This window comes from Mustela lutreola, chromosome 16 (genome assembly GCF_030435805.1).
Source record: "Mustela lutreola isolate mMusLut2 chromosome 16, mMusLut2.pri, whole genome shotgun sequence".
NCBI classification, from domain to species: Eukaryota; Metazoa; Chordata; class Mammalia; order Carnivora; family Mustelidae; genus Mustela; species Mustela lutreola.
In genome coordinates, this window is record NC_081305.1 from 49,470,341 (window position 1) to 49,491,404 (window position 21,064).

General features: G+C 45.1%; 1 long non-coding RNA gene across 1 annotated transcript; it reads right to left on the minus strand.

Annotated features, from left to right (window-relative positions):
• Positions 1-7,549: 7,549 nt before the first annotated feature.
• LOC131817998 (uncharacterized) lies at positions 7,550-20,288 on the minus strand. The gene is made up of 4 exons (XR_009348654.1): positions 19,632-20,288; positions 19,103-19,212; positions 18,907-18,999; positions 7,550-7,828 (listed from the first exon to the last, which is right to left on the minus strand). It is a non-coding gene; the product is annotated as an uncharacterized LOC131817998 (long non-coding RNA).
• Positions 20,289-21,064: the final 776 nt, after the last annotated feature.

The following is a 21,064-nucleotide window of genomic DNA, read 5'->3' on the forward strand; positions in this document are numbered from 1 at the left end:
CACAGGGACAGGGCCCGTGGGCAGGAAGAGCTGCTGCCCCGGGTTGTGAAGGTGGGCATGTTATATACCCCACGGTTGGGGGGGAGGTGGTGAAGGAATGGGGGATTTCGACAGAGTTCTCACATGCTAGGGAGGGTCTACAAGGTGCCAGGGGGAGTCTTTGCCATTATGGCTTGATCAATGTCGTCTTTAGGTCAGGCACTAACATCAAGATAATGGGGGATTCTTGGTGGGGCATTATGATCCGGCCATCATCTACATTCCTTTCTACCCCAATCTCCTCCAGTTTATGGTGGGAGGGGGACATTAGGGCTTCAGGAACCAAGTTATTTGCCTCTGGAAATTTGTGCTATTGATACGGTAACCTCCCTGTTTAGGTCTCTAGGACATCTTGTAGAGCAAGGGAGATTCCTGTTCTGCAGGATTGCGATCCCTGCAAGTTAACCATTTATCGTTTTATGGCAGTCATGGGTGCCTGAGGAATGCCACACATATGGAGGGGAGCGGGTGAAGAGGGGGTGCAAGGCGCCAGCTTTTGCTTTGTCCTCAGCCAGCCTCCTGCTCCCTCATCATTCCCCCCTGAACAATTTTGACCCTTAAATCTTTAAGGTGGTTGAAGGTGGAAGGTCTCATCTTCTGTAACTTCTTCGTGCTGAATAGGGGCGTAGAGCTGTCCCTACCTGCTCGGGTCAATATTGGTCAGGGTAGGAATGTATAGGGGAGTTAGGAAAGGTGGAGGCAGCTGAATCCAGCGCTGACAGTGAAGAGGCGTCCTCGCGCGCGACAAGGATCGTCTGTCGTGGTGTAGTCATTGTAGCAATGGAGTCTCGGCACCAAGTAGAGAAACATGGAACAAAGCAACATATTAAGATTAATAAGGCGATAAGAATAAGAAGCCCGAAAAGGAGATTCGGCCATAGTCCTCCTTCAAATTAGGAACTTAACCATTTACTGAGAGAGAGAGAGAGATCTTGTAGGGCCTTAATCTGGGTGTTCATATCCTTTATTATTCCTGTGACATTTTTGCGATAGTCTGGGATGTACACGCAACATTCTGTTTTGATGATTGCACATGTGCCACCCTGGGCTGCTGTCAGGACATCTAAGGCCATCCTATTTTGTAGGACTGCCTTGCATATCTGTGAGACTTCGGTATTAAGTAGGGAGATGCCATTTAGTGGATCATTGAGTGCCTTTGTAGTATATTTATTAAGGGCTTCTACATGCCACATGACATCCTCTAGTCCCGCAGATGGAACAGAAATGGATGCTAAGTGATCATACCATTTAAAAACAGATTGTGTCCATCTTTGTTTCAAGTTGGGGGAGTTGTAATGGTTTTAGTAATGCGCCCATGAATCCAGGAAAATCCTAAAGTACAGCGACCTATCCACCCTGGAGGAAGCCAGGGCCACAGGTTGGTTCCACATATCCAGTGGGTTCCGTTTGGAGCTGGCCATCTAATGCCAGGTCACCTTACCCAATCAGTAGCAAAACATTCAGTAGCCTGGAGTACTATTATTTGGGAACACATTTCTAATGATAGCCATCCTCGATACTGTGTGTTATTTGTCCAAGTATCCTACGTATGATTCTTTTGTTCCCAGCATAAAACTGCCTTTTAACTGAGCTGTCCAATCATGGTGTGAACCACAAATATGTATCCCGGATCTGATATATGCCATCTTCAGTATAGCGATAAGGAGGGTTTTGTAACTTAGGCCCATATTTGATTGGGGAGTTATGGCTTGATAGCAATCCCCTTTCCTTCCAAATAGCTCCATGGGCATGTAGTACCAGGAAAGCATATTTGGAGTCAGTATAAATGTTAATTCTTAGACTTTGGCAATTGCAAAGTGCTAGTGAGCACTATGGCACACCTAGCTTTTCTTATTTTTTTCTATGAAAACTACTGTCATCAGAAAACCAACTGTCATTCATATTTTTAACAGGGGCATCTTAAATCTGGACAAATAGAGTAAGCAAGATTAATAACCTTTTTTGCTCTATAGAGAAAGAAGTACAGGTCAGGTTCAGGCATATAGGTAACTAGGTTTAAAGTTTGACAAGTTTTAAGTATTATTTCTGGCATATCTATAAGTACGGCCCAATATTTAATTAGTTGGCCTCCATCATCCACTGGTGGCCTTTGGCTTCTAAAACAAATCTGGACCTGATGTGACATCATTACAGTCAAGGACTGTCCCATAGTGAGCTTTGAGGCACTTTTATGAGGGCTGTTCTATGCTTAGCTAAAGCATCTGTTTGCAATTGCACCTCAACAGAGGTGGCCTCTAGGATAAATATGACTAAGGGATGAAACGAATAAGAAGACCTTTGAGTGGTCCAGCCTTAACAATATCCTGATTACAGAGGATCACTGGCAAGTGAGAAAACTTGTCAAGAGATAAGGGGAGTCCCCCATGGATCATCCAATCCACTCATAAAGAAAGTGGGGTCATCCATTATCTCCACAAGTCCATAGTTAATCCTATGGAGTCGATAGGTTGGCTTTTAGGCAATTTCATTATTCCAGTTGTTTAATCATGTGCTGTGGGGTCTGCTAATATCCCCACAAAATAAAAAGCAAGAAGATCATCTAAATGAGCTATTGTGTAACATCTCTGAAGTTTACCTCTAATTGTTTAGCTTAGGTAAACAAACATTTAAAGACAATCAAATCTAGAATTTAACATCCATAAAGGTGTGTTACTAAAACAATTTTTCTCTCTAAAGTAACCCTCATTTCCAGAGATAGCCAAATCAGGACTAATTCACTTGTGAAACAAGTCCAGTTTTAACAAACTTGGCCCATTATTTACATAAGCTCAGCAAGAACAGTGACTGTGACCAATAGATCTTTTAGAATCTGCTTTGCTGGAACTTTGTATAAGGAATCTCTAGGTTGAACTTTTAGTAGCCTCTCTGGGCCAGAAGCCAAGCCCTGTACTTGCCATGAGGCATGCCTGCAATACCTTTGGGCGAATTCCTCTTCCCGAGACTGCACCTACCAAGGAGTGACATTCTTTACTCACCTGGTGAGGCTGCTGGGAACTCTGTAAGCAAGGTATCGGGCCAACAGTCCCAAGGGGCTTTATGGCTCCAGGTTTCATAAAGTCAACCTTAGTTCCTTTAAACTGTCTGGTCATATCTGAGTCTTTTCAAATATGACATCCCAGTCAAAGCCTTGGTAAAATAACCCGTGTTTCCAATTGTGTCCTGTTACAAGGAGAACAGATTCTTATTGAACTTATGCAAATGACTGATTGCCATGGAAGAAAGAATACTTACTAAGACCTTTTGGTTTCAGAGGGTTCAGATAGAGAGAAAAGGTGAATGCTTTGAGCACTTTTACAAATGAGCACTTTTACATCTCTATAAGCTACAGATAACTAGGAGGGAGTATCCCTAGTCTGTAAGAGCAAACATTAGAGAGAACCAGCAATGTTTAAAGTAAGACAAAACATTAAGAGACACAACACTATAATCTTTTAGTTCATTTAGTCCCATGTTACTAATTCTGGTGAATGCGGCTTTAGTCAGTTCTGGAAATTCTTACCCATTTCAGTTTTAGGATTTTCAAGCATATCAAATATCTGTATTTGTCCTGAAAGTCCTTTATAGGAATATCCTTGAAGATAAAACTCATTTTACCAGAGAATTAAAACAATTATAAATGACAAAAACTCAGAATGGATATGGTTAGAGCTAAAGAGACACAGGAGTTTACAATTTAGCTGCAAGGAAATCAGGTTATTTCTGTGATACATAACATTTCCATAATTACAGTATCAAGCAATGATCTCTCAAAACGTTAAAACTTTAGGAAGTGCGTAGAATCTCTAGAATAGTTATAGCATTTTCCCAAATGTAACCCAAGGTTTATCATTGGTTCAGTAGTACTTCATGAGCAACTTCACATACCAAGGAAAAGCTGGAGTTAAAGAGATTTACAATTTAAATCCTGTCAACATTTGCTAAATTTTTAAAAGTTTTAAAGCACATGCCTAAATATAATTAGGGATGTTAAACACCTGATAAAACATAGAAACTCGTTTTTCTGGGCAGGCAAAGAGAAAACCATTTACATTTTCTTAACAGATCAATTGATCTAAGAAAACATTGTCCTTTTGAACAGAGAATTTCAGTCTTGTACCAATGTACCTTTAAAACCCATTCATTTCAATCTTAATCCATTCTTGACCATAGCTAAAATTCCTTTTTTGAAGATTTCCCTTCACAAACCTTCTACAACTTTCCTTTGCATTCAGGTTTTGTCCCAAGCCATTTCCTTCTAAACAACCATCTCATTTAGGACAAAATTACCTTCCTTTACCTTCAACAAAATGTATTCCCATTCCTTAAATCTTTCTTACATATCTCCTACTTTCCTACATACAGAGTTTCCCTTTATTTCCATCAGTCTTAGTTACACTAAGCAGAACTTCGTATTCTTAGAAACACCTTTAGTTATTAACCAATTGTGAACTGTTACAACAGAATTCTTCAGGTGGCAATTTATGTATCAGTTAAGTGGCAAACAAGTTTACCAACAGATTTAAATACTCTTAGTTTCTTTGCAGTAAGAAGTCAAAAGCACAAACCTACATCCAGAAATTAACGACTTAGCATTTTATCCTGTTTGGTTAAGACCTAGATGTCCACAATTTAATTCTACTTGTCATCCAAGCAAAACTTTAAAACTTTCAGGTTACCAAAGACTTTGAAAGCTACTTCAGCATTTACCCATTAGAACTTTGAGACAGACAATTAACCATCAGTTTAGTCATTTCTTTGCTAACAAATTTTAATAAATAACATAAGCTTATTTGACCTTTAGTAAACTTCGATAGAATAAAGCTTCACATTTACTGCTGTTAACTTCAAAGATGCATCTATCTTAATTAAACCAACAGACTTAACTTAGTTCCAATAGTGATTTATGTTCCACCTGGGCCCACTCCGCTTTGAATGTTTACCTGAGACATGTGTGGGAAGATCTGGAGTGGGTGTTAGGTCCAGGGGGTTCTCTTCTTGCTCCTTGACAGTGAAGAGAGAAGGAGCTGTGGTGCATGATCTAGAGGCCTGTCATGCAGGCTGCACACACGTTGGTACAGAAATAGGAGAAGAGGGAAATAGAAGAAACAAATTGCTGCCAGGAGGCAGAGAAAGGATTCCCGGTTTCGGAGCTCCTAAGCCCCAACAGAGGAGCAGACGCCATGCTTTCCCATCAGCCAGGGGGGAGGGGTTAGGCAGTCCAAGTTAGGCCAGAGAACACAGGGAAACTTCCCCGAAACAGAGTTTCGGCAGCTGCTTGGGAATATTCCTTATGGTCTCTGTCTCGAGTTAGACCAACTCCAGTTGGCTCCATTTATAGCCATTAACACGGGAAGTGAGTGAGGGAGAAGCCCCCACATCTATTAGGAGTAACAGAGAGAAATAAAGCCAGAATCCCCTTTGCTAGGGATGGCCCAGCAACCTGGGTTTACTAGAAGAAGGCTTATTTACGTAATTATCATCAAATATGTCAGAGAAAGTTTACTAGATGACTCATTTGGGCAAACACATTCCGCAAAAGCCCCTTAGTCTGGGGTCCTGGTGCAGAGCAATGAAGGCCTAGGTATGAGCAATGCAGGCACCCTAGGTCCATTTGCCCTGCTTCCTGCAGAGGAGATCTAACTGATAGATCCCACTGAGGCCATGTAGTGTTACAGGAGCTCAGTCCTTTCCTAAGTTTTGCAATCCAAATTATTTCCAGTGGGTTAAAAGGCACCCCAAGGTAGAGTCCTTGGGAACTGAAGAAGCCTACTGAGGCCATGCTTCCAGAAAAGTAATGAAGGTCCATTACCAAATCCCCCCTGACTCCTGGGTAGCGTCCCACGCAGGATATGTCAGAGGTTCCTGTGTGTCAAAAGCGACCAGAGGCGTCCCTCAAGATATCGCTATTGATCACCGTCATGCCTTAAAAGGCCCTGGAGGGGTGCCGGCGTCCCTCCACTTCCCCATCGCATCCTAGGCTACAGATGGGTGCCTGGTGAATGGACTAAAATGCTTGTGCCATGCTATCGTATGTCCTGAAGACTGCATACTGTTTTGCCATATTAACCCATGGAAATACTAGAAAAGTTCGGCAAGGGGAAATTACCCAATTTCATAGCTTTAGGCGGTTTGCAGAAGACACTGACGAGAAACAGTAAAGATTGAAATCCATCATGGTCTATGCGACATTCCAACACATGTGGTCCTTACAGCCAACTTCCCTAGGAAACGGTCCCCGGTTGCGTTTTAATTCAATCGGGTACTGGTTTCGGCCGGCTTCCAGTGGAGGTCTCCCGGCCAGAAGTGGCTAGACCGGGCATGTGGAGGGGATCACATTAGATCATTCAGGAGGAAACCTCACACAGGAGTCTTAAGATTGGCAGCCGTCCTGGTGACTTAGGTGGCTGTCCCGTGCCCAAGAGAGACAACTTTCTATAAGAACAAGAATAAAGAGAGGCCATCAAGTTTCTGGGTCCTATTGCCATTCCGGCCAGGGTACTAGCTTACAGCCAAAAGGCAGACGCTCTCCTCCCCGTGGAGTAGCCACGGGCTAGAGGATTACAGCCTGAGCAATTGACATGCAAGTGTTCCAATAAGACCATACTCCTTGAAAAAGCCCTGGAATGAGAGTACAGGAAAAGGAGAGAAAGTACTCACCAATTTTGCACCGAAGCTCAGAGTCCAAATGTAAAGACTCACAAATCTCCTGCCTGGCTCGCCAAAAATGATGAAGTCCCAGAACCTAAGTCAGGTTCGGTGGGGTGAGGAGGTTCGGAGCCGACGACTAAAGAAAGAATTCTTAAGACATCGTTGGTGCAAAATGGTGGTTTATTAAAGCACGGGGACAGGGCCCGTGGGCAGGAAGAGCTGCTGCCCCGGGTTGTGAAGGTGGGCATGTTATATACCCCACGGTTGGGGGGGAGGTGGTGAAGGAATGGGGGATTTCGACAGAGTTCTCACATGCTAGGGAGGGTCTACAAGGTGCCAGGGGGAGTCTTTGCCATTATGGCTTGATCAATGTCGTCTTTAGGTCAGGCACTAACATCAAGATAATGGGGGATTCTTGGTGGGGCATTATGATCCGGCCATCATCTACATTCCTTTCTACCCCAATCTCCTCCAGTTTATGGTGGGAGGGGGACATTAGGGCTTCAGGAACCAAGTTATTTGCCTCTGGAAATTTGTGCTATTGATACGGTAACCTCCCTGTTTAGGTCTCTAGGACATCTTGTAGAGCAAGGGAGATTCCTGTTCTGCAAGATTGCGATCCCTGCAAGTTAACCATTTATCGTTTTATGGCAGTCATGGGTGCCTGAGGAATGCCACACATATGGAGGGGAGCGGGTGAAGAGGGGGTGCAAGGCGCCAGCTTTTGCTTTGTCCTCAGCCAGCCTCCTGCTCCCTCATCAATAATGCCCCACCAAGAATCCCCCATTATCTTGATGTTAGTGCCTGACCTAAAGACGACATTGATCAAGCCATAATGGCAAAGACTCCCCCCGCCCCGGCACCTTGTAGACCCTCCCTAGCATGTGAGAACTCTGTCGAAATCCCCCATTCCTTCACCACCTCCCCCCCAACCGTGGGGTATATAACATGCCCACCTTCATAACCCGGGGCAGCAGCAGCTCTTCCTGCCCACGGGTCCTGTCCCCGTGCTTTAATAAACCACCATTTTGCACCAATGACGTCTTAAGAATTCTTTCTTTAGTCGTCGGCTCCGAACCTCCTCACCCCACCGAACCTGACTTAGGTTCTGGGACTTCATCAGGAACACCTGGACTGATATCTAGGGAGGATAAACAGAAGGGGGAGGGAGTCACCAGGACCGACCCATTGGAAAGTAATACCCCAACACAAAAGTGCCCTGGGCTTGGGGACCAGCACTAACTTGGAGTCTGGTTAATAGCACTCAAAAAGAACAAAGGGTCTTAAGGGGCAAGTGGTGAGATCAGGTGGCCACAGGCACAGAACCAAGCCCACAGTCCCAGTGCAAACACAGCCGGTGCCCACCCACGCCTGAGCCCAGTGGGGGAGGGGGGCAGCTGGTGGTCCCTGGGCCTACAGCCTTCTGCCACCTGCATTACCTCTGGGACTGAGTGCATTGGGCATGGGCCTGGACCCCAGACAGCTGTCCCAACAGCAGCAGTCACCTGGGTTCAGGCTCACCCAGAATACCGCTCATGGTTTTAGTGGCATGGGGGTGCAGAGACTAGCCGGGCCTCGGGCGACCACTGAGATGGTGGCTAGGGGAGCACACTGCCTATAGGAGGTTGCGCTGTTCAGTGGAGTTTGCAGAGGGGGAGTCTGTATGTTCTGGACCACCCAGAGGGGAACAGGCAGAGGCTTCTCTCTGAGGTGGAGGTCTGGGTGCAGACAGTTTACTTTGCTCTGACCCTCCAAAAAGGCACAAAAAGCTGCCAAAAAAACAAAAACCTCCAGAGAACAAAAGCCTGAAAAACCAGTTTCCACAGAGCCTAGTCCCTTGATAGGGGCCAGGGGAGACTCAGCCCAAGCAAGACTGACTGAAAAACAATGCAGCAGGCCCCTCCCCCAAAAGACAAGCCAAAAGATTGAGAGGACAAACACCACAGGGTCCCCATGAAACTGTAAAACCCCAACATCAGGGGAAAGCAATACATTAAGCTCCCGGTATTGCCCCCAAACCTGTATATTTCATAAATACAACTTTTTTTTTTTTTTTTAATTCGTTCTCACAGGGTGCTGGGGTGGCTCAGTGGGTTAAAGCCTCTGCCTTCGGCTCGGGTCGTGATCCCGGGTCCTGGGACTGAGCCCCGCATCGGGCTCTCTGCTTCCTCCTCTCTCTCTCTCTCTCTCTCTCTCTCTGTCTGCCTCTCTGCCTACTTGTGATCTCTGTCTGTCAAATAAATAAATAAAATCTTTTAAAAAAATTAAAAAAATAAATTCGTTCTCACAATTCTTGTTTTTCTTTTTTTAACCTACTTACCATTACAACTAGATACTTAATACAACATATTCCATAATAACTTTTTGACTATTTAACTTTTTTCATACATATACCTGTGTTTCTTTTTTTTTTTAATATATATATAGATATAGATATAAGCTTCAAGGTAGTCCTTTCCCCCTATTTAGTACTACCCCTATATATAAACCAGTTTTAATGTCCCTGCATCTCTGGAAAGTTGAGTCCTTTAACAAAGATAACAAGATACACCCAGGAAGAACCAAAATAACCTTCCTCAGTCTTGCTGAGGGTTTATAACCCCCTTCCCATCTTTTCATTTTGTCAGTGTTTCTGTGTATTTGTTTTTGTACTATATAAATCTTATTCTTGGGGTTTGTTTTGGGTGGGTTTTTCTTTTTTTTTTTTTTCCTTTTACTTTTGTCTTTTTGTTTGTGTTTGTTTTTGGTTTTGTACCTTATAAATCTTACTTTTGAGGTTCATTTTGGCTGTTTCTTTTCTTTTCTTTTTCTCTTTCTTTCTCTCTTTTTTTCTTTTTTCATTCTTTTTGGTGGTGACTTCCAATTGCTCTAAAACTTTCCAGAGTGCACCTTGCCTGGATCGTGGTTGATGTATTCAGCTAATACGTTCCCAGCCACCTCTCACCAAAATGACTAGGAGGAACACCCAACAAAGGAAGAATCCAGAGACTCTGATCTCTGCCACAGAACTATTGGATATGAACATAAACAATATGTCGGAAATAGAATTCAGGGTAACAATTATCCAGGCAATGTCTGGGTTGGAGAAGACCATTAGCAGAAACATAGAATCTCTAAGGACAGAAGTGAGAGTTGATCTGGCAGAACTTAAAAATGCTATCAGTGAGATCCAATGTAATCTAAATATTCTAATGGCTAGGGTAAACAAGGCAGAATATCCAATTAGTGATCTAGAAGACAAACTGATGGAAAAAAAGGATCAGGAGGAGGCCTGGAACAAACAGCTTAGAAGCCATGAAACAGAATTAGAGAAATAAATGATGCCATGAAACATTCCAGTGTCAGAATTATTGGGATCTCTGAGGAGTTGGAGAGAGAAAACTAGAAGATATGTTGAACAAATAGTGGATGAAAATTTCCCTAATCTGGGGAATGGAGTTAGGGTTCATGCCCTAGAGGCAGAGAGGATACCCAAGATCAATGAGGGTAGAAAGGCATCCAGGCATGTGACTGTGTAATTCACAAGTGGTAAATTCAGAGAAGATGTCTTAAGGGTAGATGGGGGAAGAGATTCCTTAGGTACAAAGGGAGGACTATCAGAATAACGTCAGACCTGTCCACAGAAACCTGGCAAGGCAGAAAGGGCTGGCAAGACATATTCAGGTACTAAATGAGAAGAACATTCAGCCAAGAATACTTTATCCAGCAAGGCTGACATTCAGAATCAGTGGAGAGATAAAGAGCTTCCAAGGCCAGCAAAGTTTAAAAGATTATGTGATCACCAAGGTGGCACTACATGAAATATTAAGGAGGGTTCTATAAAAGAAGAAAGAACCCAAGAGTAACATAGAACAGAAATTCACAGAGACAATCTATAGAAACAAGGACTTCACAGGTAACATGATGACAATAAAAACTTATCAGTTCAATAATCAATCTCAACGTGAATGGCCTAAATGCTCCCATAAAATGGCACGGGGTTGCAGATCAAACAACAGGATCCATCCATATGCTGTCTACAAGAGACACATTTTGAACCCAAAGATACATCCAGACTAAAAGTGAAGGGATGGAGAACCATCTTTCATGCCAACAGATCTCAAAAGAAAACTGGGGTAGCAATTCTCAAATCAAATAAATTAGACTTTAAGCTAAAAACTTTAGTCAGAAATACAGAAGGACATCACATCATTCTTAAAGGGTCCATCCACCAAGAAGATCTAATAATCGTAAATATTTATGCCCCCAACATGGGAGCAGCCAACTACATAAGGCAACTGTTAATCAAAATAAGAAGTCATATTGTTAAGAATACATTTATGATAGGGGATCTTAACACACCATTCTCAGTAATAGATCTTCTAAGCAGAGAATCAATAAAGAAACAAGAGCTTTGAATGACACATTGGACCAAATGGACCTCATAGATACATACAGTACATTCCAGCCTAAAACAACAGAATACTCATCTTCTCGAGTACACATGGAAATTTCTCCAGAACAGACAATATACTGGGTCACAAATCAGGGATCAACTGATATCAAAAGATTAAGATTATTCCCTGCAAATTCTCAGACCACAGTGCTTTGAAACTGGAACCAAACCACAAGAAAAAGTTTGGAAGGAATTCAAACACTTGGAAGTTAAAGACCACCCTGCTCAAGAATGTTTGGAACAACTAGGAAATCAAAGAACTTAATACAATTCATGGAAAGCAATGAGAATGAAGAAACATTGGTCCAACACCTATGGGATAAGGCAAAGGAGGTCTCAAGGGGGAAATGCATAGTCATCCAAGCCTTACTTAAAAAAAAAAAAAAAAAAAAACCTGAAAAATCTCGAATATACCAACTCTCTACACCCCTTAAAGAACTAGAAAGTCAAAAACAAATTCAGCCAACCCCGCACACAAGAAGGGAAATAATTAAGATTAGAGCAGAGATCAATGAGTTAGAAACTAGAGATACAGTAGAACACATCAACAAAATTGGAAGCTGGTTTTTTAAAAGAATTAATAAGATTGGTAAACCACTGGCCAAACTAATCCAAAAGAAAACAGAGAGGACCCAAATTAATAAAATTATGAATGAAAGGGGAGAGATCACAACTAATACCAAGGAAATAGAAACAATCATCAAAAATTATTATCAACAGTTATACTCCAATAAGTTAAGCAAGCTAGAAGAAATGGACACATTCCTGGAAACCTATAAACCTCCAAGACTGAAACAGGAACAGACAACCTGAATAGACCAATATCTAGTAACGAGATTAAAGCAGTGATCAAAAATCCCCCAAAAAACAGGAGTCCAGGACCCGAAGGATTCCCTGGGGAATTCTACCAAACATTCAAAGAAGAAATAATACCTACTTTTCAGAAGCTGTTTCAAAAAATAGAAACTGAAGGAAAACTTCCACTCTTGCTATGAAGCCAGCATTACCCTGATCCCCAAACCAGGGAAAGACCCCATCAAAAAGAAGAATTTCAGACCAATATCCCTGATGAGTAAAGACACCAAGATTCTCAACATGATCCTAGCTAATATGGTCCAACAGTATATTAAAAAGATTATCCACCACGACCAGGTGGGATTTATCCCTAGGATGCAAGGGTGGTTCAACATGTGCAATTCAATCAATGTGATAGAACAAATCAATAAGAGAAGGGAGAAGAACCATATGGTCCTCTCAGTTGATGCAGAAAAAAAGCATTTGACAAAATACAGCATCCTTTCCTTATTAAAACCCTTCAAAGTATAGGGATAGAGGGAACATTCCTCAACTTCATAAAATCCATCTACGAAAAATGCACAGCAAATTTCATTCTCAATGGGGAAAAGCTTGTAGCCTTCTCTTTGAGATCAGGAACAAGACAGAAATGCTCACACTCACCACTATTGTTCAACATGGTACTAGAAGTCCTAGCGACAGCAAAAAGACAACAAAAAGAAATAAAAGGTATTCAAATTGGCAAAGAAGAAATCAAATTCTCCCTCTTCACAGATGACATGATACTTTATATGGAAAAACCCAAAGGACTCCACCCTCAAACCACTAGAACTCATACAGCAATTCAGTAATGTGACAGGATACAAAGTTAATGTACAGAAATCAGTTGCTTTCTTATACACTAACAATGAAACTATAGGAAGGGAAATTAGAGAATCAATTCCATTTACTATAGCACCAAGAACCATAAGATACCTGGAAATAAACCTAACCAAGCAGGTAAAGGACCTGTACTCAAGGAACTACAGAACACTCATGAAAGAAATTGAAGACACAAAAAGATGGAAAAGCATTCCATGCTCATGGATGAGAAGAATAAACATTGTTAAAATGTCTATACTGCCAGAACAATCTATAATTTCAGTGCCATTCCAGTCAAAATACCACCGACGTTTCTCAAAGTGCTGGAATAAACAATCCTAAAATTTGAATCGAACCAGAAAAGATTCCAAATCGCTAAGGAAATGTTGAAAAAGAAAAACAAAGCTGGGGGCATCACGTTGCCTGACTTCCAGCTTTATTACAAAGCTGTGATCATCAAGACAGCATGGTACTGGCACAAAAACAGACATATAGACCAAGGAACAGAGTAGAGAGCCCAGATATGGACCCTCAACTCTCTGGTCAAATAATCTTCGACAAAGCAGGAAAAAATATCCAGTGGGAAAAAAAGTCTCTTCAATAAATGGTGCTGGGAAAATTGGACAGCTATGTATAAAAAAATGGAATTCAACCATTCCCCTAAACCATACACAAAGATAAATTCAAAATGCATGAGAGACCTTAACGTGAGAAAGGAATCCATCAAAATCCTAGAGTAGAACATAGGCAGTAATTTCTTCAACACTGGCTATAGCAACTTCTTTCAAGACATGTCTCAAAAGGCAAAGGAAAAAAGTGAAGGTGAACTTGTGGGACCTCAAAACTTCTGCACAGCAAAGGAAACAGTCAACAAAACAAAGAGACAACCCACAGAATGGGAGAAGATATTTGCAAATGACACTACACACAAAGGGCTGGTATCCAAGATCTTTGCTCAGCAGGGAGACTGCTTCCCACCCCCTCACTCTGCCTGCCGCTCTGCCTACTTGTGATCTCTGTCAAATAAATAAATAAAATCTTTTAAAAAAAAAAAGAACTCCTCAAACTCAACACCCAAAAAACAGATAATCACGTCAAAAAATGGGCAGAAGACATGAACAGACACTTCTCCAAAGAAGACATACAAATCGCTAACAGACACATGAAAAAAATGTTCCTCATCACTAGCCATCAGGGAGATTCAAATCAAAACCACATTGAGATACCACCTTACACCAGTTAGAATGGCAAAAATTAACAAGACACTAAACAACAAGTGTTGGAAAGAATGTGGAGAAAGGGGAACCCTCTTAGAGTGTTGGTGGGAATGCAAGTTGATGCAGCCACTTTAGAAAACAGTGTGGAGATTCCTTAAGAAATTAAAAATAGAGCTACCCTATGACCCTGCAACTGCACTACTGGGTATTTACCCCAAAGATACAGATGTAGTGAAAAGAAGGACCATATGTACCCCAGTGTTCATAGCAGCAATGTCTAAAATAGACAAACTGTGGAAAGAGCCAAGATGCCCTTCAATAGACGAATGAAGAAGATGTGGTCCATACATACAATGGAATATCACTCAGCCATCAGAAAGGATGAATACCCAACTTTTGTATCAGCATGGACAGGACTGGAAGAGATTATGCTGAGTGAAATAAGCCCAGCAGAGAGTCAGTTATCATATGGTTCCACTTACTTGTGGAGCATAAAGAATAGCCCAGAGGACATTAGGAGAAGGAAGGGCAAAATGAACAGGGGGAACCCGGAGAGGGAGAAGAACCATGAGAGACTATAGACTTGAGAAACAATCTGGGGGTTTCAGAGGGGCAGAGGGTGAGGGGAGGGGTAACAGGGTAGTGGGTATAGAGGAGGGCACGTGCTGTGATGAGCAACGGGTGTTATTCTTAAGCAATGAATCACTGAACACTACAACAAGGACTAATTATGTGCTATATAGTGGCTAATTGAACATAATTTAAAATTTTTAATTAAAAAATATATCATGAGACAAATAAAAATGAAAACACTGGGGATGGGCTAGATGGGTGATGGGGATTAAGAAGGGCACTTGTGACGAGCCCTGGATGTTATATGTAAGTAATGAATCACTGAATTCTATTCCTGAAACTGCACTGTATGCTAACTCGCGTGAATTTAAATGAGATTATGCTGAGTGAAATAAGTCAAGCAGAGAGAGCCAACTATCATATGGTTTCACTTATTTGTGGAGCATAACAAATATCATGGAGGACAAGGGGTGTTAGAGAGGAGAAGGGAGTTGGGGTAAATTGGAAGGGGAGGTGAATCATGAGAGACTATGGACTCTGAAAAACAATCTGAGGGGTTTGAAGTGGCAGGGGGTGGGAAGTTGGGGTACCATGTGGTGGGTATTATGGAGGGCACGGATTGCATGGAGCACTGGGTGTGGTGAAAAAATAATGAATACTGTTTTTCTGAAAATAAATAAATTAATTTAATTAAAAAAGAGAGAAAATGAAAACACAACACATCAAAATTTATGGGACGCAGCAGGAGCATCTGGGTGGCTCAGTTGGTTAAGCATCTGCCTTCAGCTCAGGTTATGATCCCAGGATGGGCTCCTTGCTCAGCAGGGAACCTGCTTCTCCCTCTCCCTCTCCCTGCTGCTCCCCATTTGTGCTCTCTCAAATAAATAAGTATTTTTTAAAAAGTTATGGGATGGGGGCCCATGAGTGGCTCAGTGGGTTAAAGCCTCTGCCTTCGGCTCAGGTTATGATCTCAGGGTCCTGGGATCGAGCCCCGCATCGGGCTCTCTGCTCAGCGGGGAGCCTGCTTCTCCTCCTCGCACTCTCTGCCTGCCTCTCTGCCTACTTGTGATCTCTGTCTGTCAAATAAATAAATAAAATCTTTAAAAAAATTTTTAAAAAGAGATATAAAAAAAGATCATTGTGTATTTCATGTAAAAAAAACCTGGTATTTGGTGAATGATTACTGAACAGCATAATCTTGGCTATTGTTGAAGCTGACTTCTATAAATTTAGGTTCTTAATGGTCATTTTCAACATTCAAAAGCAGAAATTAGGAGCTGGAGAATCCCTGAGGAGCAGCAGTAAGGGGCAAATAATAGGAAAACATGAAACCAGAACACGAGAAGTACGCGTCACCCCCAGAGAAGAGCCTATTAGAGCGAGGACAGGAAAAGCGAGAATGGAATTCCACACGTAGAAGACAACACATGTGGTCACCAGCATTGGGATGCTGGGGGCAGCTCTGGTCTCCGGGGGACCCCGCGGTAACCACTGGGGATGTGAATACACCGCACTGTCTAGGGGTGCCGGTGCAGGAACAGCACCGCGGAGCCGCTGGGTCAGACCACGAGGCCAATAAACATGGCCTCAGAGATGGACCAAGAAGACAAGACTTATATTAGGACAGACAGATGAGCAAACCCATTTGCCTTGGGTGTGGCTGTACGTGTCCTGGAGACCAGTGGCTTTCACAAGAACATGGATACTAATGAAGACCCTGGAGATCCAGCAGATGGACAGGAAGGACCAGTGACCTTGGGGGCTCCTCCCCTGAGCATCCTCCCCACTGTCCTGGGGAGGAGAAGGACCCACGGAAAGGTGCTCAGGACACCGGCGGAGCACAAGACTGCAAGTCACTTGATGGCTATTAGGGACAAGTGTACACCCAAGATGGGGCGGGGAGTGCCCAAAGACCAGAGCCACCATGTGAGTGGAATCCCAGCAGAGAGAACCTAGAGACTGGTGACAGCCATGGGGGCGAGAATTGTGTTGAAGAGCCTCTGCTCGTGTCCATGCAGGACTGGAGGGACATTCTGGGAGAGCAAGACACTGGCAAAAGACCTGACCCCAGTCGTTAACAAAAGATGGTTTTCAGAGCCTCTTCCCCTGTGGTTCTCAGGGCTTTGTTCTGATAAGACACTGCAAGCGGGTGAGCGCGGCCTGGAGGGAAGAAGAGGCTGTCCATGCCTCGGGAGGACTCCAGTTTGTTCTAGGACCTCGTAAAGGGATTCCAGGCCTTTTCTTCTGAAAAGGGAGACACAGTCCTATTCCACAGGAGGAATAGGACTCATATTCCAATCTCATATTATTACTTTGTATTTCTATTTACTTTCATGTTCTGACTCCCCATCAGAATACAGAGTCCGTGAACTCAGAAGCATGCCTTTCTCGGTCTAAAGTGTGGCTGACACATAATGGGTAGGAGATAAACATGTGCTTCATGAGTGAGTATGTGGGAGGAGACAACGAGAATACAGTGTACCAGCTTTACAGTTCATGGCCGTCCTGTCTGCCCTTATGATGCATTAATAAGGTTAAATGGAAATGCAAAAATACACAAATTTTAAGATTATCTAACTAAAATTGCAAGAGAATACATATCCAACTTATAAGGACTCGGTATTATGTTTAGAGTGACAGTACGCAAAATGCTTTTCCAAAAAATCAGTAGCCATTCAGATACACAGCTTGTCCCTACAATGTCTTCAGATATTCTATTCAGTATAGAAAATATGCCTACTGGCCGAAGAATTCTAGTCATTAATAATTCCACAGATTGAAACATGGTGAGAAGTTCCTAGAGAGCTTTAATCAAAGTGGTCTCCCACTCAACTCAGTCCACACGGAAAAGTAATCACTACTCAAAGCAGCCAATCCAGACAGGTATTAAAGAGGGCCCTTCTGGTGATGAGCCCTGGGTGTCGTAGGTAAGTGATCACTGAATTCTACTCCCAAAACCAATGTTACATTGTATATTAACCAAAAAATTTTTTAAAATCAAGTTGTACACCTTTATTATGCATAGTTTTATTAGTCAATTATACCTCAATAATGCCCATTAAACCCTCCTATCATTAAATCATTGCAGATTGCTTTACATCTCTTTGAGATTTTGAGTTCCTACATTTTGTCTCTTTGATTCTCATTTATAAAATCCAGAACCAACTAAACTGGGTTTCTGAGCTCAAAAATGACCACAGCCTATTTGGGGGATGCGTTAAAGTCTGGTCTGAGCACTTATGAGTGAAAATGAAGGTTCTGTGACATCCAAGAGAAAGACAGACTTGTTCTGATAAGAGACACAAAGTCTTCCAAAGGCAATAATCCTAATCGTTACTGTAGGATTGAAAAGCCACTGTCAGAAAGGAAAAGTAAATGATACCGAGAAAAACGTCTCTGAGTTACTAACTTTCTTGCTTTTTGGGAAAACTGGGTCCGTGTTAGGGGACTGTTGTGTGCACAAGACAGGAAGCACGTAGTGAGTAGCTTGTGACCATCAACTGGATTCACCCAGTATGGGTCTTGTTTCTTATTCCTCGGTTCTCAGTGATAACTAATGGTGCTGGGACATTAGGACACACCCTGGAGCTCCGAGAACCTGTTCCCCAGTCCGTGATATGGAAAGGACAGTGGAACCTTGGGTCAGAGGCTTCATCCCTGAGCACACAAGGATTCTGTAGTTCGCATCCTGAAAGCTCCTACTGTGTTACAATCACCCACTTAGGAGCTCTGTCCCACCTGAGGAGCGTCAGCTCTGTGCACCTGTTTGCTCATTGAAAGGAAGGTTTGCATTAATATGGAACACCACTGGTAAGCCTCCTGTGGACTCACAAGGTAGATTTCATGTCAGTTATTGATCACAAGTTCCCATTAAGCGGTGGGAGGAGTTATTTTTATGGTAGGCGCTGTTTCCTTCTGTGGGTTACCTGCCATTCCAGGGATACAAGGGTAGAACACCCACACTAAATGGGAACAACAGCCTCTCTACAGCCCAACACTCACACACATTTCATGTGACTTGAAATGAACCACGGTTCATCTTACTAACATTTTCTCTCTCCACTTGCTGCATCAAGTTAAACAAAGATAGAAGAGCCCTTTTCTACTTATTTAAAGTAGGAGCCACAGCCCCACTTTCAACACCGGACAATCAGGAGACAGAGAATCAGTAAGGAAGCATTGCCCCAAAACGCACAGCGGAGCGCCTCGTCCTACAGACGCGGGAACACCTGCCCACCAGCGGCGGGGTCCACCGGCCTCCCCGCACACACAGTACTCACCAGGAAGCATCACAGGTTGGGTGCCCGAACACGTCTTAACAGATTTACAAGGACTGACCTCATACCGAGTAGCTTTTCTGACCACCATGTCGTGAAACAGCAGGAAAATTCGCAAAGGCCAGCAGACTCAACAACACAGTCGTGAACACCCCTGGGGCAGAAAAGAAATCAAAGGGAAACCAAGAAATAATCTGAGACCAGCATAAGCGGAAACGCAACACGGTGAATGTATGGGATTCAGCGAAAACGCCTACCTTGAGAAAAAGGAAAGATGTCGCGGCTGGTGGCTCAGTCGGCGGGGCATACAGCGCTTGGTCTTGGGTTTTAAGTTCGAGCCCCACGTTGGGTGTAAAACCACCTCACTCTGTACCTCGAGGAAATTTAAAAAAAAAAAAAAAAAAAAAAAAAAAGAGCAAACTAAGTCCAAAGTACTTTGAGAGAGGGAAATCACAAATGTCAAAGCAGAAATAGTAAAACGGAAACCGGAAAAACGATAAAAAGCGTTGACGAGACCCAGAGCTGGCTTTTGGGAAAGAAGCTCTCGCTGCTCACCGCGGGCAGGAACCGAGGGGGACATTCGAGTCCGGCAGCCGCAGGCACTTCGCACTGCTCTCCCGGCCTCGCTGGGTCTCCTCCGCCGGCGGCTGAAGGAAGCCGAGGCCTGTTTTCACTCCCGCACCCGACGCAGCTTCACCCTCCTCCTCCCCGAAGCCCTCCTCCCAGCGCCGCCGTGTCTCGCACCTGCTCAGGCTTCCGCCCGCCCGCCCACACCTGCTCACACACCTGCCCGCCATCCTCGTCACCACACCCCTGCTTGTTCTGCGCCCCGGGTCGGCTCCCTTCCCCTCCACGGAGCTGGGCGAAGGGTCGCCTCCTGACCCGCTGGTGGACTCCCCTACACAGGGCTGACGCCGGGAGCGAACCCCGCGTCCTGCGGCCCCGCGTCACCTCCAGCAGCCGCAGGAAGGGACCCAGCAGGCTGGCGCTCGTCCGTCCGGATTAGAGGGACCCGCAAATGTCCTGCCCTCCGGGGCGCTGGGTTTTACTGGGCCGCAGTGAGCCCCACGGAGCCTTCCTTAGCCCCAACATCTGCCTGAGGCTCCCGCCCCGCACCGCCTCCTGTGGCCCCTGCGCAGCTCCCTCGCTGCGGCCTCACGCCCGCTTCTGCCCAGCCCGGGCGGAGTCGCGGGGCTCGGAGGGAGGCGGGGGCGCACGTCCCGCCCCGTCCGCGCAGGTGCATGAGCGCACACCCGTTCCTGCCCCCGGGTTTGCAGCAAGCAGGAGGAAGCCCCTGCCCCGTGGTCCCCGCTGCGGAGCTGCGTGCGGGAAAGCGCCGGTCGGACGAGCTGCGGTTGCAGGGACGGGGATCTCTGCCCGACCTCCCCGCGGAGGCGCCCTGCCAGGCCTGCCGGGGTCACGCTGACCCTCCGCGGGGAGCGCGCCGGCCGCTCGGGGAGGAGCCAGTTTCTTCCCGGGAGCAAATCGCCATCATCGCCCGCAGGTGCGGCGGGTCAGCCGCTGGCGGTTCCGGCGGAGACGGGGAGGGGTGTGGCGGGGCAGCCCCTGGCGGATCCCGTGGGGACCGCCAGGGGTGCGGCGGGAGAGCCGGTCGCGCTCCCCAGCCCCGGAGGCCAGCTCGGAATCGCGGCTGGGGTCCGGCGTCGAGGGGACACGGAAGGCGCACAGGGAGTCGCTGGGAGCGCGATGGCCACGTGCTCCCGGGAAGCTGCCGCGCCTGCAGCCTCTCGAGTGGATGGAATTTCCCGGGGGGGTCGGCTCGGTGGGTCGTGCGCCCGGGGTCCGGGATGGAGCCCCCGCGGGCGCCCTGCCGAGGGAGGACCCGGCTTCTCTCTCCCTCCACCCCCCATCCCTGCTCTCACTCAAACAAATTAATAAAACCTTTATAAGAGCCTAAGACGTGACCCCGGGGGCTCCGGGGCGGCTCAGTCAGCTCAGGTCCCGACCTCTTTCCGGTCGCGGGGTCGAACCGCCCCCCTCCCCGCCCTTCGCCCAGCTCAGCAGGGAGCCCGCATCACCTTCCCTCTCGCCCCTTCCCCTCTTTCAGCCTCCGGAACTCTCCGGAGAGGTGTGACCAGACTCCCCTCTTGATTCGGGGTCACTTGCGTGGGTGAGGCATTCCCGGGCCTGCCCCGGGGGCTGAGGGCAAAGCCAAGGAGGAGACAGAACGTGCTCACAAGGGAACTCAGACTGCCGGC